The 17,091-nt window shown below is 40.0% G+C and overlaps 1 protein-coding gene across 6 annotated transcripts in view; it reads right to left on the bottom strand.

Moving 5' to 3' along the window:
- Window positions 1-17,091, bottom strand: part of CDH18 (cadherin 18) — a 1,028,199-nt gene that overhangs the window by 812,966 nt on the left and 198,142 nt on the right. For all 6 annotated transcript variants that reach the window (XM_074987814.1, XM_074987813.1, XM_074987811.1 and 3 more), the window contains one exon: window positions 16,653-16,741. The gene's annotated coding sequence lies outside the window, so the exon portion shown is untranslated. The remainder of the gene's footprint in view (window positions 1-16,652; window positions 16,742-17,091) is intronic.

The raw sequence follows: 17,091 nt of genomic DNA, 5'->3' as shown, positions 1-17,091 counted from the left end.
ATGAAAATATATTTTAGCTTTTACCCCTTAACAGGGACATGGGGTCATGCTAATCTATTTCTAACAGATGTTGAAAAACACAGAGAACTTCCCTAGATCTTAGCTCTAGCAGACTTCTCTGTTCCTTATAAACAGGAGGAATAGAAGGGGAAAAAAAATTAGACAAATTTCTTCTGAAATGCCCCATGCTTCTACTGTCAAAACACTTTGCTAATTAACATTCACCATGAGTGTATGAGTTTCACAGTATATCCTCTGAAAACTGTTCAAACAGTTTTTAACAAATCCTGCAGTCTCAACTCATACACTATGGCTTTCTTTGTGTTTCCAGCAAGAGCTAAAAAAAGAATTATAACAGAGCAAAATGTAAGGTGTGTTAACATAAGATAAGTTATTTTCAGAGCTGTCATTTCAGTCATTAAGTCTATCGTTGTGTAGGCTTCAAGGAATGCTTTTTTCCTCAGTATCAGCAACATTACTTGTGAATAAATAAAGCTGATCTGAGCTTCTATTATGAATGAAAATGGTATTTAAGGTTGGGATGTGCACAGGAGTCGGATAACCTACATTAGCTGAATTAGGTTTTCTATTAGTCTCAGCAAACCTGCACCACTGTTATATTTATCTTTGTGTTATACTTGGGAAAGGAACAGGAAATAAAACAATGGCATCTTCTGGAATTGTCAGAATCTTGTGTCCATTTCTTAATACAACTGTCAGAGATGTACCATCTGCGGTGTAAAATGTTCTAAACAAATTGATCCACTATAAGGAATGAAGCGGTTATTTCCACTGAGAAAATGTTTTCCTCATTATTTCCTACCATTGAAACCAGTGGTAGTTTCACAGCAGATTCTTACTATAAAAGTTTGAGCCCAGTTGTGAAAATGTTTTCTTACACTTACATCTTCTATTAATTTTGTTTTATATTAAAGCAGACACAAATGCACACCCACAATCTGAAGCTAGTAAAATGTTAAGATAAAATCTAAATTTATTAAAGTGTCACTAGTTCATACCAATGACTGAGAAATGGACAATATTGTTATTTAGTGATATCATTCAGGTTTACTACTGGCGGCACAGGAGCCAGGATTTGTTCCTAGATGGAAAGTTCTTAACCTCTAACCAAATTGGCAGGTTTATTGTGCAGCAACTGCATGGAGAACTAGCAGGAGGAATCTTTCTTCCTCCCACTGTGGAAGCTGGAACTTCACAAAGACTGTTTCAACTGAATAGTTAAATTAATAGGGGTACGTTTGTAAGGGAGGGAGCTGAATTCACTTTTAAGTTGTTATAGTAAAAAAGCAAGGAGAAGACCTTGCTAAATACAACTTGTTCATTTATTTTGATAACTAGACCTGGTCTCTAAGTACTACTATGTTTGCAAAAAATAATGTGGTGAAAGTCAGAGGATCTCACTGAACCACAGTTCTCTCTGCTATTTAATCATTGCTTAGAAGACAGGAAAGAAGGACACACTTTTAATGTGAATTATAATGCACATATTTAGTGAATTGAGGATTAGCAAAATTCTGATGTACTCGACTTTGTATTTATCCATTGTGAAGATGGGCAGTACATTTGCCTGGGGCATACCACCTCAAGTATGCAAGAACTGGTTCAAGGACTTTCAAGGCTTGTTTTGAAAAGTGTGCAAGTGCAGGACTAAATGTTTAAACAACACTCCACGAATCACATCCTGGTTCCCTTTCCACCACTTTTGCAATGTTCTGGAAATATAAATATATATATAGAACCAATTAGGAATACTGCATAGAGAGAATCACATGTTGATATTGACCACCCCATATAAGAAGTGTGGCTGGATGTAAGGTATGTACATTGGGCTTTCACTTTGCAGTCTCTGCGAGCCAGGGGAGGCAAGACTGATTTCATACACTATAATTTACAACAGATCTGACCCAAAGAGAAATATGGGAGACTGAGTATCTGTACCCAGTGCTTATAAAATGACTGTCTAATGAAGGCTCACCATACAGTAAATAAACGACTTTTTAATTCCTTTAAGGACATAACTTGGTGAAACTCAGTATCATTTTCAAGATGGACTTGTTACCAAATAGTCCATATAGTTCACTACAAGCTACTCTATGTTATTTCTAAGCTTATTACCCTGATTAGAAACATAAGACCAAAATGTGTTTATTTACCTAAATACAAATCCACAGAAATCTCACAGAGCCAAATTAGAGTAAATCTATTACTGTCCATTCTACCACTGTTTCACTGCTATTGGTATCCAAGTCTATGGCAGACATCCTAGGAGCAACATGTAGCTTTCTAGATTTGCATCTCAAAGGCAAATTTAAAACTATGCCAGCCAGCTACCACTTGGGAAGGAGGGCTATCTGGGGCAAATAACAACCCCCTACACTTGAAGTTTTTTGCACTTGCTGAAAGTTCTGTAGGCCACAGAGGCAGACAACTTCTAAGCAGTGGTCCCATACTTAATAACTGTGACTGCCATTAGATGAGTCCAGAGCATCAGTCAGGCTGTGTGTTGCAATGCCACTGAAATTTGACTCGGCTGTCCTTCATGAAAAATATGGTGACTTGGCCTAATTTCAGTGAATGGGGTTGCAAACTGATACATAGGACCGTCAGGCCAAATATTAGTGGAGTTACACCCCATCTCCAACTCCCCCATCCCAGATGAAGGACTGGCTGGGCCATATTGTCTTGTGAACTGGTGGACTGGGAGACTTTCCTGAATGGCAGAACACAGACAAGTCTGCTGAAAACTTGAGTCCTGGCAGGCCTCGTTTATGTGCTCAGTGACAAAAAAATGAAGACAGATGAGATTCCTTGACTGACAGAGATCAGGGTTTCCTGAAGAAGGAAGTGGAAATGTACAGGGACTAGAAGAGAGTTTCTGCCATAGGGTAAAGAAGTAGGGGGTGAAAGGACATGGTTGACTGGAACTTGCCCATCACCAAAGAAAGTTAGCATCACTGCCAGCTAAGTTTTTTCCAGGAACATCATTGCCAAATCTATTTTAGAAAACCTCTTGATTCAATTTTACACATTTAGATACTGCAATGCATTAAATAAGCAAATGAAGAAAGAAAAAAAATCCTAAATTTTGATCCATCTTAGTTTGCCAGAAAGCACAGAATATTATTCAGCTTCAAAAAATTACATTAAGTTGTGCTTATTTATTTTTACCTAACCTTTCATCACGAATTAAGGTTTTGCACACCTTGCTTGTCCAAAGAAACTTCTGTGTATTTACATAAGGTACATAATCCATTTCTGGACATTTGCCTCTCAGATACTTCACCTCCTTTTTGCTTTGATATATAACATTTTTCATTATGCTCCAGATCTGGGGACATTTTTGAAATCCTACTTACAGCAGGTGTTTATACTCCAATCACAATCAGTGTAGTTTTTATGCATTTTACATTATAAAATGTTCAAATTTCTTCACAAGGGAAGCAGCACTGCATTTATTCACTCAGATCTCAGCCAATCACTAATAAACATTTATGTTGCTTCTGGCACCTTAAAATTGTTATAATGGAGACCTGAGAATTGCCTGCTATAGGGGAAATCCTGGGCTACTCTGAGGCCAAAAGTATGGGTCTACGTCAACCTCTTCTACCTCTCCAGTGTAGGTCCTTCATAGGAGTGGGCAGTTTGGGGACTGCAATTCAGCAATTCTCACTACTATAATAGCCACTCAACACCAAAACAAGCTTAGACGAGTGGAAAACTATCCCTAGGCTAATCTAATTTAGTTCCAGTTAGACCTGGAGATAGTCTCTCTGATTTAGGCCTCATCTGATCTAAGCTATAACATAGCTGATACTTTAGTCCTTGATCTTCCACTACACTGTTATTTTAACAACAATCATTTTTTGGTTCATTTTTAATACAAAGTTTATTTGCTGTTAAAATATTTTAGGACTCATGATGAGCTTCCCACTGAGTTCAAGAGACTGCAAATTTCCAGTATTTCTCAGTATCAGCTCCCCATCTTACACGAATGGTGTTAATTGGAATGTTAATCATCAAATTTGATACAAAGGACCAATTTACAATGCAGGTTTATTCTCCCACTGGTCCCCCCCACCACCACACACACAGAAAAGAAAAACACATCATAATATGTATAGAAATATTAACTTAAAAACTGGCTGAATAGTTCAGGAAGTCACACCAAACACCCACAAAAGTACAAATGAAGTTGAAATTGCTGAGACAACTGCTGTCTCAGTTATGTAGGGTTTGCTTAGATTAGCTATCACTTAAACCCATTTAAAAAAAATCATAGCCTAACTAGAAAATGTTATTTTCTAGCCTCTTCACACCATCTGGGGCTGATTTGTCCAAACAACTGAAAAATGAATTCTCAAGATACAGTGCTAAGACTTAGTTACCTATCTTCCATTAACATGGAACACAATCATGTGGCTAAAGCTCTTCAAAAGGGTTTGAAAATGTACCTCTTTCATAAAATTTTCCTAAATACATCATGAATGCTGAAGTTCTTCATTAGAAGTGTACATTAAAAACCACATCATTTTATCCCACCACTCCATATTACTCTTTCACCTTTTCAGCAATATTGTACACAGTCGACTACTTGCTCAGTCCTGCACTTTGGTTGGCTGGCTGGCTGGCTGGCTTGCTTGCTTCCTTTCTAAACTTCAGGTTACAAACTCATTGTATCACTGTGCTCCCTAATGTTCCCTCTTAAAAAGAAAAAAAAAGTCTTTGTTAATGTTTGTTTCTGTATTTGTTTTACTTAGATTATTTCCATGTTCAGAATATCCATTTACATTTAACGGTGTGGTATTTAAATAACACCACAAGCAGCATGCTTTCCTAGAAGAAGCACAGACAAAAATCAGTTGTATACTTCAAGTCAACCTTTTGCCTGGCCACACACATCCAACTAGGCTTACAGTGATGACTCATTTGTGAACTAAAAAGTTTAAAAAATATTATCATCATCTAGCCTAATCTGCTGCATAGCACAGGCCAAAGGATTTCCCTCAGTAGTTCTCAAGTCAAGATGCATAACTTGCTGTGAAACTGGAATATATTCTTTAAAAAAGAAACTCAGTCCTGATTTAAATACATAAACTGACACAATCTGCCACATCCCTTGGTAACCTATACTAGGGCCACGTGTATACTTACGAAAAACTTCGACATGGCCATGCTAATTGTCAAATTGAAGAATATTAATGAGGCACTGAAATGAATATTCACCTCCTTGTTAGCATGCCGCCAACTGCGACACTTCGAAAGTGCCGCATTTTGCTTGTGCGCAGCTTGTCTACGTGGGGGTCCTTTTCAAAAGGACCCTGCCAACATCAAAATCCCCTTATTCCTATCAGGTGATGATACAATGACAATAATGACATTTTATTAATAAATGGGTCATCATTGTGCCTCATTATGCTAGTCACCTGATAAGAATGAGGGGATTTTGATGTTTGCTGGCCCCTTTTGAAAAGGACCCCCATGCAGACAAGCTGCGCACGAGTGAAACATAGCACTTTTGAAGTGCTGTGGCCTGTGGCATGCTAATGAGGTGCTGAATATTCACTTCAGCACCTCATTAGTATTCTTCTATTTGGACATTAGCATGGACATTTCGAAGTTTTTCGTAAGTGTTGACATAGCCAAGAGGTTATTAACCATGATGGTTAAAAGTGCATATCGTATTTTAAATTTGAATTTTGATTGCTACAACTTCTAGCAATTGCATTTTGTGATGTCTAAGTTTTGAAGTAATTCTGACACTCTTATTCATGCTGAGGTTCCACCTATGATGAGGAGAGCAAAATGTGACCTTTTGTTTCTAACTTATTTTATTCAGAATTCAGTTTAAATCTATTTTCATTTAAATATAAATTAATTAGGCCATTGAAAATGATGACAGTCTTCAGTGAATTGTTTTATAATTTAAAGACTAGCAAATGGCAGATGAAACTGAACTATTAAATTTTAAATTACACAGTCTAAGTTTTAGTTCCCTACAGATAAATCTATCTATCTATATCTGTGAAGGGTGATTACCACCAAGTTTAGATTATGTTGATTTTTTTCCGCTTTGGCTCAAATAATCTCTTTTCATTCATCTGTTTTCCTTTTAAAAGCAATTCCTAGTCAATACTAGATTTTAGAGCTATAGACAATCAAATTGTGATTAAAACTCTGCACATTGCCTTGAAGTGAAGATCAGTTCAACTAACAGCAATAGTCCAAACCCAAGTATGTTGAATAGTAACAGAGAGGGAGCCGTGCTAGTCTATATGCTATCAAAACAAATAGCAGTCAAGTAGCACTTTAACGACTAGCAAAATAATTTTTTAGGTGAGCTTTCGTGGGACAGACCCACTTCTTCAGACCATAGCCGTACCAGAACAGACTCAATATTTAAGGCACAGAGAACCAAAAACAGGAATCAAGGAGGACAAATCAGAAAAAAATGATCAAGGTGAGCAAATAAGAGAGTGGAGGGGGAGGAAGGTTCAAGAATTAGATTAAGACAAGTATGCAGAAGAGCCCCTTATAGTGACTCAGAAAATTGCCATCCCGGTTCAAATCACGTGTTAATGTGCCGAATTTGAATATAAAAGACAGCTCGGCTGCTTCTCTTTCAATAGTGGTGCGAAATTTTTTTTCAGTAACACGCATACTCTTAAGTCATTAACAGAATACCCCATTCCATCAAAATGTTGTTGAACTGGTTTGTGGATCTGGAGCATTTTGATGTCTGCTTTGTGCCCATTAACCCTTTGTCTAAGGGAGTTAGAAGTCTGTCCAATATCCAAAGCATGTGGGCATTGTTGGCACATGATGGCATATACGATGTTAGCAGAGGAGCATGAGAAGTTGCCTGTGATTCTGTGAGTAACCTGGTTAGGTCCAGTGATGGTATTTCCAGAGAAGATATGTGGACAAAGCTGGCAGCTGGCTTTGTTGCAAGGAAAGGTTCCAGGACTGGTATTCCTGGGGTATAGACTGTGGCTGTTTGTGAGGATCCTCATTACAAGCAATCAGGAATACCATCCCTGATGTCACCACAGCCAATCTGGTGTCTGACCTCTGTAACTTTGTTCTCACCCACAATTATTTCCGATTTGGGGATAATTTATACCTCCAGATTAGTGGAACTGCTATGGGCATCCACATGTCCCCACAATATGCTAATATATTTATGGCTGACCTGGAACAACGATTTCTCAGCTCTCGTCCCCTATTACCCCTCCTCTACTTAAGATACATTGATGACATATTTATGATTTGGACCCATGGTACAGAGGCTCTAGAAGAATTCCACAGAGCCTTTAACAATCTACACCCCACCACCAACTTACTCCTCGATTACAACATGCAAGAGATGCATTTCCTGGACACTACAGTACTAATCCAGGATGGCCTGATCAGTACCACACTGTACCAAAAACCTAGTGGTCGCTATACTTACCTACACCCTTCTAGCTTCCATCCTGCACACATAACTAGATCCACTGTTTACAGTCAAGCTCTTAGATATAATTGCATTTGCTCTGATCCAACTGACAGAGACCAAAAACTATATGATCTTTACCAAATATTCATAAACCTGAATTACCCACCAGGAGAAGTAAAAAAACAAATTGACAGGGCCAGATGAATACCCAGAGACCAGCTACTCCAAGATCAGCCCAAAAAAGCCCAGGAATACCAGTCCTGGAACCTTTCCTTGCAACAAAGCCCACTTCCAGCTTTGTCTACATATCTTCTCTGGAAATACCATCACTTGACCTAACCAGGTTACTCACAGAATCATGGGAACTTTCTCATGCTCCTCTACTAACATTGTATATGCCATCATGTGCCAACGATGCCCACATGCTTTGGATATTGCACAGACTTCTAACTCCCTTAGACAAAGGGTTAATGGGCACAAAACAGACATCAAAACGCTCCAGATCCACAAACCAGTTCATCAACATTTTAATGGACTGGGGCATTCTGTTAATGACTTAAGAGCATGCGTGTTACTGAAAAAAAATTTCGCACCACTATTGAAAGAGAAGCAGCCGAGCTGTCTTTTATATTCAAATTCGGCACATTAACATGTAGTTTGAACCGGGATGGAAATTTTCTGAGTCACTATAGGGGCTCGTCTGCATACTTGCCTTAATCTAATTCTTGAACCTTCCTCCCCTTCCACTCTCTCATTTGCTCACCTTGATCATTTTTTTTCTGATTTGTCCTTGATTACTGTTTTTGTTTCTCTGCGCCTTAAATATTGAGTCTGTTCTGGTCTGGCTATGGTCTGAAGAAGTGGGTCTGTCCCACAAAAGCTCACCTAATAAATTATTTTGCTAGTCTTTAAGTGCTACTTGACTGCTTTTTGTTTTGATAGTCCAAACCCGAGTGATGTTCCAATGGAAAACTGAAACATTGTGGCAAAACTGGAAACTGCATTTTCCATTGAAAAATCATTCCCACAAAAAAAAAAAAATCACAAGCTCTGTTTCTGAAAAATAAACTCACGTAAAGGCAGCAGTTCATATCTATATGCTTGATTACTGCCTTAATGGGTCTCTTTCTCTAAGATTGTCTCTTCTGACAGGAAGGCTATTTGTTAGGGAAGAATAGAGAGTCACCAAGGCCTGGGAGAAACTGCAGGTTGGATAAATTACCACAAGAACAATTTTTTTCTGCAAAAGCATGTCCTAAGTACATCTTGAGGAGTGTGTAAAGTAATAAATCATTTCAAATAGGAAGTGTTTTAGATTAGAGTCAGAATACATAGCAATGATTTGTGTAAAGGGCTGATCTAAGCCCTATTGCCACTTTCAGTGATTTCAATTGGGCAGGATCTAATTCTCCACTAAGTAGAAGAGGAGGTTACACCATAAAATCAGTATCTTAGGAAGTGAAGAAATGCTGCACTCCCTGTGCACACTAGATTCAGTCTCTGGTTTTCAGGGATAGTTTCTGATGGCAGCAGAAACCAAGCTGACCAAGATAGGGCAGTCACAGGCTGCAGCTATACAGAGCAGTAGAAAGTTTATTACATTCTTGCTGCTCATAGTTTCTGTGCAGAACAAAGGGTTTATTTTGACACTTGTCTGCTTATCTGTAAGATATGACATGGCACCAGAAATGGAAGCACAGCTGCAAGACAAGTGGGAGCAGTAATTGTGAACATTTTACAGAAAGATTCAGCATTTTTGACTGATTTTCAGAGCTGGGTATGGAGGAGCTTGACCGACAGGCTCTGTAGCAGCCATTTCAAAGAGCAATTTGAACTCTATAATGAAAACCACAGCTGGAAATAAACTGGAGGATGAGCAGAGGATTGTTCTGCCCTTAACAGGGGCAGGCAGAAATGTAACTAGATGTATATAATGGTGATGGAAAGACAAGAAAATTTTGGAGAGAAAGAAAACACTTAAGGATGATTGTGTCTTTGGGAAAAAATGTTATTTATGAGAGACTTGTGTTCAGAAAGAGAACATGTAAGATGGGGAAACAGAAGAGTTTGTCAGAGATTGAAAAATCAGCTTTAGTCCTGTGAATATGGAATGGTAACACTCTGTCATTAAAGACCAGACTGTACTAGACGGTAACAATAAAATGTCCAGGAATGATTAGTAAGGGAGAGGAATCTGAAATTAGATATGACCCTATTTATACAACAAGCAGCAGATTAAACAAACAAATAAAAATCCTAAGGAAGGTACAGAGTGTGACTGAGTATTACAACTCAGATACCAAGGACAGAAATTAAATCAGAAAGGACTGAAACATGGAAAGCAAGAGACAATGCCAATTGTGTGGCATCAGCATTAGCAGAGGGAATACTGTACTGAGCATTCAGGTGAATGCATAAAAAGTATAAAAAGCTCAACTATTATGCTAAAATGTGCAAAGAGAGCAGTAAAATGAATGCATTAAGTGTAGAAAGGGATTCCCACAGGTGGAGAGGAAGAGATATTCTTAAGCATAAGAATGGAAATTAGGTAAGTAAAATGTGGCACCCATAATAGACACTAGGCCATAAGTAAACGTAACAAGAAAACTTGGAATAAAGAGAGCACATGAAAGTGGAAAAATCTAAAGTGCTATGATGAAAAAAATATGATGAAAGTTAAAACGTTGGGAGAATGTACATTGGCATTATATATGAAGGATACATGATAAAACAAGTTTATGGGGGGCATCAAAATCAAGCAACCAGTCTTTGGTTTACTTGTAAGTCTTGGTCTTAACAGGGTGTACTACCATAAAAAGAGAAAGCAACAAAGAACCAGGTATGAATGTATTAATAATATTATATGAAAATGTATTCACAGGAGATTGTGTTCCTTTCAATAGTATACACAAAAATGATTAAGAGAAGATGGGAAAACTGTGCTACACAAAAACTTCCCAAACCTTAAGAAAGAAAATAAAAGAAGAGCTGCAAAACAAGACAAATGAGATCAATCAGAGAATAAAAGAACCAAGAGATTGGGTTCACTCTTCAGGGAATGAAGGAAAAAGAAAATGAGAATGATTATAGCTGTGTATGAGTCAAAGGCACTAAACAAAAATATACAGCAAACAATTCCACTTTTCCCAAGTGAACTGTTTTCTGAGATGGCATAAGCCAAATGTGAGAGAGAGGAAGCCATGTTAGTATGTACTTCAACAAAACAAAACAGCAGAAATGTAGCACTTTAAAGACTAACAAAATGATGAGCTTTCATGGGACAGACCCACTTCTTCAGATGTGTCCTATGAAAGCTCCTCACCGAATAAACCAAATGCTTCAGCATAAGCAAATTAACTCCTCTGGCAGGGTATTAGAAGATTCCCAAAGACAATCAGAAATTCAACATCCACTCTTTCAACAAACCATTCAGCAGATGCTGCTTCCAAGACTGCCTGTTGGAATATGTTTGGCTACAAGGTTATTTCACTAAAAAATGATTCACATGCTAAAGAATACAGCACGTATGAAAATATAAAATAACATAAGAATTTGGGCAGGACTTCCTTTGACTATCAGGAGTGACGAAGAAGAATGCTGGAAACTAGTAGCTAATATCCTTAAACTGAAGATAGCCAAATATATCAGTTTCACACATCAGAAATAACATAGTTGGGGGCAGTGGTGCAAGTACAGTCCATGTCTTAGAGGTGTGAGGAGGAGCAATAGATGATCTCCCCACATGACCATCCATGTGACTGCAAATACAGCCACCAGAGAAGCTGCCAACATTCTGCTCCTGTCCCTCCCAATGGTGAAAAGATCAGAAACCTTCAGCCCTCTCTCCTCTAGCAGGGCTGCTGCTGTGGTAAAAAGACAGAGATGCAGCTCTGTGGAAGGACAAGAATTGTAACTAAGAATTCTGTGTCTTTTCCTGCTGTGAATGGCTGTGGGGAAAGGGGCAGAACTCTCAGCCCTGCCCGCTGCCCTGGCAGGCATTGAGGTGCAGCTCCATGCTTCCTCAGAGCACAGCAGCAGTCCTACACAAGAACAGGGCTGGGGATGGCCTGGAGTCAGTACAACTGCTGCTGGAGTTGCCAGCATTCTGCTCCTTTCCCCCATTGCCTCTCCTCTTCTATGGTTCCTCTTTCATGAGCTCATTCGATGTCCTTGGAAGCCAAAACGTAACAGTTCAGTGATGGCACTTTCTGATACCAGCTTCAATGTTTCAGCATTTTGCAAACTCTCCATAAATAACTTGAAAGGAGAATTGGGAGCAGAATTATAACAGTGTTATAGAATTGACTGCTTAACAATTATGCAACTGAGGCTGTGACAAGCCCACAGAGAAAATGTGTGCTGAATATTGTAAAGGAGACTAGGACTAAAAGTCAAGATTTCATGACTTTATGGGCTATAGCGTCACAGCAGAAACTGATCACAAACCGCTGACTGTAATAAGCAAATAAGACCTTTGAGATGTACCACCAGGAACACGGTAACTGCTTTTGAAAACACAGAAGTACAATGTAACCCTGGAGGTCCTACTTAAATGCCACTTAGTAATGGTAGGCTCACTCTCAAGAAGAATGCTCCAAATAATACACAGCTTAATTTTGTGGAACAAGCAGTTAACATAAGGTGACCATCCATCCCACATTTGGCGTGACAGTCCCTTACTCAGGACTCCAAAAGGGTGTCCCTACTTATTTTTTAAAAGGGACTAACTGTCCCATATTTGGGCCTTCCCGCCATTGACCTTTTCCACCAGCAGCTGTGCAGGCGCAGCTGCTGGCAGGAGTCACTTCCCTGAGCCTTGCAGTAGTGGTGGGGAGCGTGGGTGGCTGCTGCATCTCTGCTGCTTCCCCCAACACCCAGGGAGGGTTGGCAGCTGCTGCCTCCTTCCCAGCTCCCTGGGGATTGGTGCAACTGGGACAGGGAGATATGGTCATCCGAAGTAAACATGCAGCGTGTAACGCTTCTATCACATATGTATCCCCACAAATATAGAACAATCTGGACAGAAATAGCCAAAGCTGAAATGCTGCAAACAGTGATACAGGCTCCACATCCCTGGTCCAACATGGCGAGGACCTGACTGGTCCCAAACAAGAGGATTTGCTGCACCGGGGATGTTTCCTGGCACCGGCCCCTAGCCCACCAACTCCCCGTACCACGTGAGGGCTGCTCACCTATCCGCTGCTGTGCAGACTCCCTGGCCTAGACTGGTGCTGGGTCTCCAATCACGCTTCTCTTGCTGGGTGGATACCAGCTGCAGCTCCACTCCAGCAGGGCTGTTGGAGAGTTGGCTCCAGCCCCTAGGGTTGCCAGCAGAATCCGGCTCCAGCCCCGCATGGCTGCCCTGGTCTTACAGGCCTGCCAAGGGAATCATGAGCTGGCTTTGGCCCTGTGCACTGCCCAGGACTCGGCTCTAGTGCTGTGTGCCTGCCCCTGTCTCCAGTGCTTGCCTTGCTGCACAGCTTGGGGCTGCCAGGGAAGGCTCCAGCCCCCAGGAAAGCTGTAGGACATGGGCTGCACCTTGCCCTTTTTCCTGGCTCTCTGGTCCCAGAACTTCCCTGGTCCTGCTGGATGAGGGATGTTGCCAGGCAGGAGAATACTGGGTTTGGAAGATACAACCTGTATAAGTGATGAAGAAAACACAATAAAAACACTCCCTCTCTGCATGTTCATACTATAAATACAAGGTTTCTGTTATCTCAGAAGGGCCTCTGACAGGAACACATATTAGCCGTGTCTACACGTGCACACTACTTCGAAGTAGCGGCACTAACTTCGAAATAGCTCCCATCACGGCTACACATGTCGGGCGCTATTTCGAAGTTAACATCGACGTTAGGCGGCGAGACGTCGAAGCCGCTAACCCCATGAGGGGATAGGAATAGCGCCCTACTTCTACGTTCAACGTCGAAGTAGGGACCGTGTAGTCGTTGTGCGTCCCACAACATCAAAATTGCGGGGTCCGCCATGGCGGCCATCAGCTGAGGGGTTCAGAGACGCCCTCTCTCCAGCCCCTGTGGGGCTCTATGGTCACGGTGGACAGCAGCCCTTAGCCCAGGGCTTCTGTCTGCTGCTGCCGCAGCTGGGGATCCATGCTGCATGCACAGGGTCTGCAACCAGTTGTCGGCTCTGTGGATCTTGTGTTGTTTAGTGCAACTGTGTCTGGGAGGGGCCCTTTAAGGGAGCGGCTTGCTGTTGAGTCCGCCCTGTGACCCTGTCTGCAGCTGTGCCTGGCACCCTTATTTCGATGTGTGCTACTTTGGCGTGTAGACGTTCCCTCGCTGCGCCTATTTCGATGTGGTGCTGCGCAACGTCGAAGTTGAACATCGATGTTGCCAGCCCTGGAGGACGTGTAGACATTATTCATCGAAATAGCCTATATCGATGTCACTATATCGAAATAAGCTACTTCGAAGTAGGCTTCACGTGTAGACGTAGCCATTGTGGTCCCCACAGTGATGGAAGAATAATATTGGAATGAATCAAAAAAGACACCTGGGTGGAACAAAGTCAAAAAGGAGAGATACAGAAGATGTCTTCTGACCATAGTTGAATGGTGCCATCAAAGAAATGGTGAATGGGTATGGAATATTTTGGACACACCAAGATTCCCAGGTGGAAAAACAAACAAACAAACAAACACAAAAAATCAGTGTTACCACATGAATAACTCAGAGTTCCACAGGACAAAGTTAAAATTGACATATTCAGTCTGGCATGATATAATCTCCCAGTCATAATGGACTAACTATCCAATTTCTCCAAAACAGCCTCACTGGACAATTCTGATGGATCTCCTTTCCTTCAGTCATACACAGTTATACGCAAGAAAGGAGGAAGACAGCAAAGAGAGTATGAGTAAATGAAATACCTTATCCTTTATACTGAAGTAACATAAAAAGTGCCTTGCACAATGACATCCTGTTCTTAGAAGGAATGTACACATAGTAAGACAGAATCTCTGCCCACAAGAGAATATAATCTAAATGAACTCAGAGAAAGGAGTATCACCCTCATTTTACTGTCAAACTGGGGCAAAGAGATTAAAGGTGCATCTACACTAGGAACTAACTTCAAAATTAACCTTGAAGTTAGGCACTACATTGAAGTAGCCAGCAGAGAGTCTACACACATTTTCCCTTACCTTGAAGTTAACTTGAGTAGGGAGATTAACTTTGTAGTCCTTACTCCATTCCTGGGAATGGAGTGGTGCCCTACTTTGAAGTTTAAGTTCGAAGTTTAAGTGTAGATGCTTAAAGTTATTTTTGTAGTGTGGCTTACTTGATATCGCACAGGGAATGGCAGAGCTGGTGAATGATTTCAGATCTCCTGAGTCCCACTGGAGTGCCTCAGTAACAAGATCATTCTTCCATCCTATACATTGCTTATCAGTTATTCCAAAAGTGAGTCATTTTATTTTTCTACTTTAAATGACACAACATTACACAGGCAGCAACAATCACGAGATATCCAACTCAAGAAAGTAAAACTTCTAAAGCTCTGGGACCATGAAATCCCTTGTTTCCATGAGTTCCTTTCTTCTTTATATGAATTTGATGTATGTTTTAAGTGTTCCCTGTAGTTCCTTTATATGATATTTAAATAAGTTGAGTTTCTCACAGTAAAATACTATGAGCAAATGTTCCCTCTAATTCTTTTCCTCCATGTGCACAGTAAGTTTTTTACATTCTCCGTGCACGTGCAGATTTGTACCAGCAGTAGAAAAATGTGCTTTGGGTACTTTGCTAATTAGCTGGGCAGCACGTGAACCTCTCCTGGCCAGTCACCCAAGCACTCATCTTACAGGGAACGCTGCTAGGAACTATCACCTGCCATTTAACTACAGCTAAACATGAAAAAAATGTAACTTGAAAATGTATCATGAAGAATGTAGTGAATTCAACTTTAAAGAAAAGCAATACAGGTTTTCAAATTGCACTGGCTCCAGTTATTTTAACATTGGTGATCACCTAATCTACTCTAAATTTAAGACAGTTTGTTTGTCCATCTGTCTTTCTGTCCAAGAACTCCTCCTAAGGGATAAGAATTAGAACCATCAAATTTGGTACATACACCTTCCTCTTATCACTACATAAAGCAGAGTAAAGTTTTGGTTGTGACAGGACAATGGGACATGCCTGGAATGCGATTGCTTCTCATAAAACCATACAGATGAGAAAGAGAATCACCAGGCATGTGAAAGGGACTGGCTTGCCCTGAGCCCCCCACACTCTCCAGACACCATTTAGACAGTGGCTGGAGCGGGTGGGGAGATTGAAGCTTCTCCGTCATCTGAGGAGGAGGTCAAATCAATCACAAAGTTTTGTTTCAATAATTTTTAAAATGTTCCATTTTGAGTTAAATCTTTATTTTAACTATTACATTAATGCAAAATACAAAGTAAAATTTTTGAACCTCCAAAGCAGAATTTTTATGCAGAGCATATGAAAATGGGATGCTTTTTCCTTTTTGGATGGGAAATTTGTCAAAACTAATCTTTTCTTGCTAAAAGCTTTGTTTTAACAAACTGCCATTTTCCAGGGAATAACTGCTTTGTTCAACAATTCCTGATCAGCTAGTTCACAATAAGTAAGTCAGTTTAAACTGCCAGGATTAAAAGGACACTAGCTTTGTCACCAGTAAAATGTGATTTCAATAGACATGAAACATACAGTCCAGAAACTATAACCTATTTTTCCCACAAGTGTATTTAAAATTAAAATTAGGCTTGAAACTGTTACACCCAGAACAACCACGTTTCTAAGTAACTTTGGCAGTCTTGCTCATTAAGTATTTGATATAAAGGTCTTAAAATACTTAATGACGATAATCAGTTCAGGGGGCTAAAAACAAACTTCTTCAGCAGCCTACAGGAGAAACTATGCATCCCTTTTCCTATTTTCTATTTATCACATGACAGTAACTAGAGGCCACCAATCAGGGAGCAACACTCACTGCAAGAAGTGTTGTACACATATAATAAAAACATGCCTGTAACCCAAAGAGCTTAGAATTTAAGCACTCTTTCTTCTTGTCCAAGAATGGTTAAAAACCTGAAGCTGGAAAAAGAAGCAAGGGCGGCAATGAGCAATGTCAAAAGCTAAATATATGAAAAAAATCACACAACAAGCCACATAATTTGAATGTAAACACATTGTTTTAAAATTAAGTAAAGTACCTTTTCATTTGATGAGTAGTCTACAGCTCAGAAATGCTTGTTTGTTATACAGTCTTCAGCATCTCTCAAAGAAGGCTCACAAACTTTCACTGAAACAGAATAATACTGTTCTCAATATGGCTATCAGACAACATTTTGCCAACATGATACAGAAGTGAAAAACAGAAATAAATCTGCAGTTGGGAAAGACAAATGTTCAAATGTTGAGATGTTTACTCTTAGCAAATATATGTATCAAGTTCCAAGAGTGATACACACGCTTTCCTTAAAAAACAGCTGCCCAGGGTGTCTACTTCAAGTCACAACTAATGGAGATGTCTTCAGACTTGCAAGTAGATCAGGAATTTTCCTGCTCACATATTACTTTCCAGCTAGGAAGAATGGTTAGGCAATCAGTATTTTTAAAACCAATAAGGAAACACCATCATATAAAAGGACA

The sequence above is a fragment of the Carettochelys insculpta genome, chromosome 2 (assembly GCF_033958435.1).
Source record: "Carettochelys insculpta isolate YL-2023 chromosome 2, ASM3395843v1, whole genome shotgun sequence".
Taxonomy (NCBI): Eukaryota; Metazoa; Chordata; order Testudines; family Carettochelyidae; genus Carettochelys; species Carettochelys insculpta.
The sequence above is the reverse complement of the archived record's forward strand: the minus strand, read 5'-3'. Positions and strand labels throughout refer to the sequence as shown.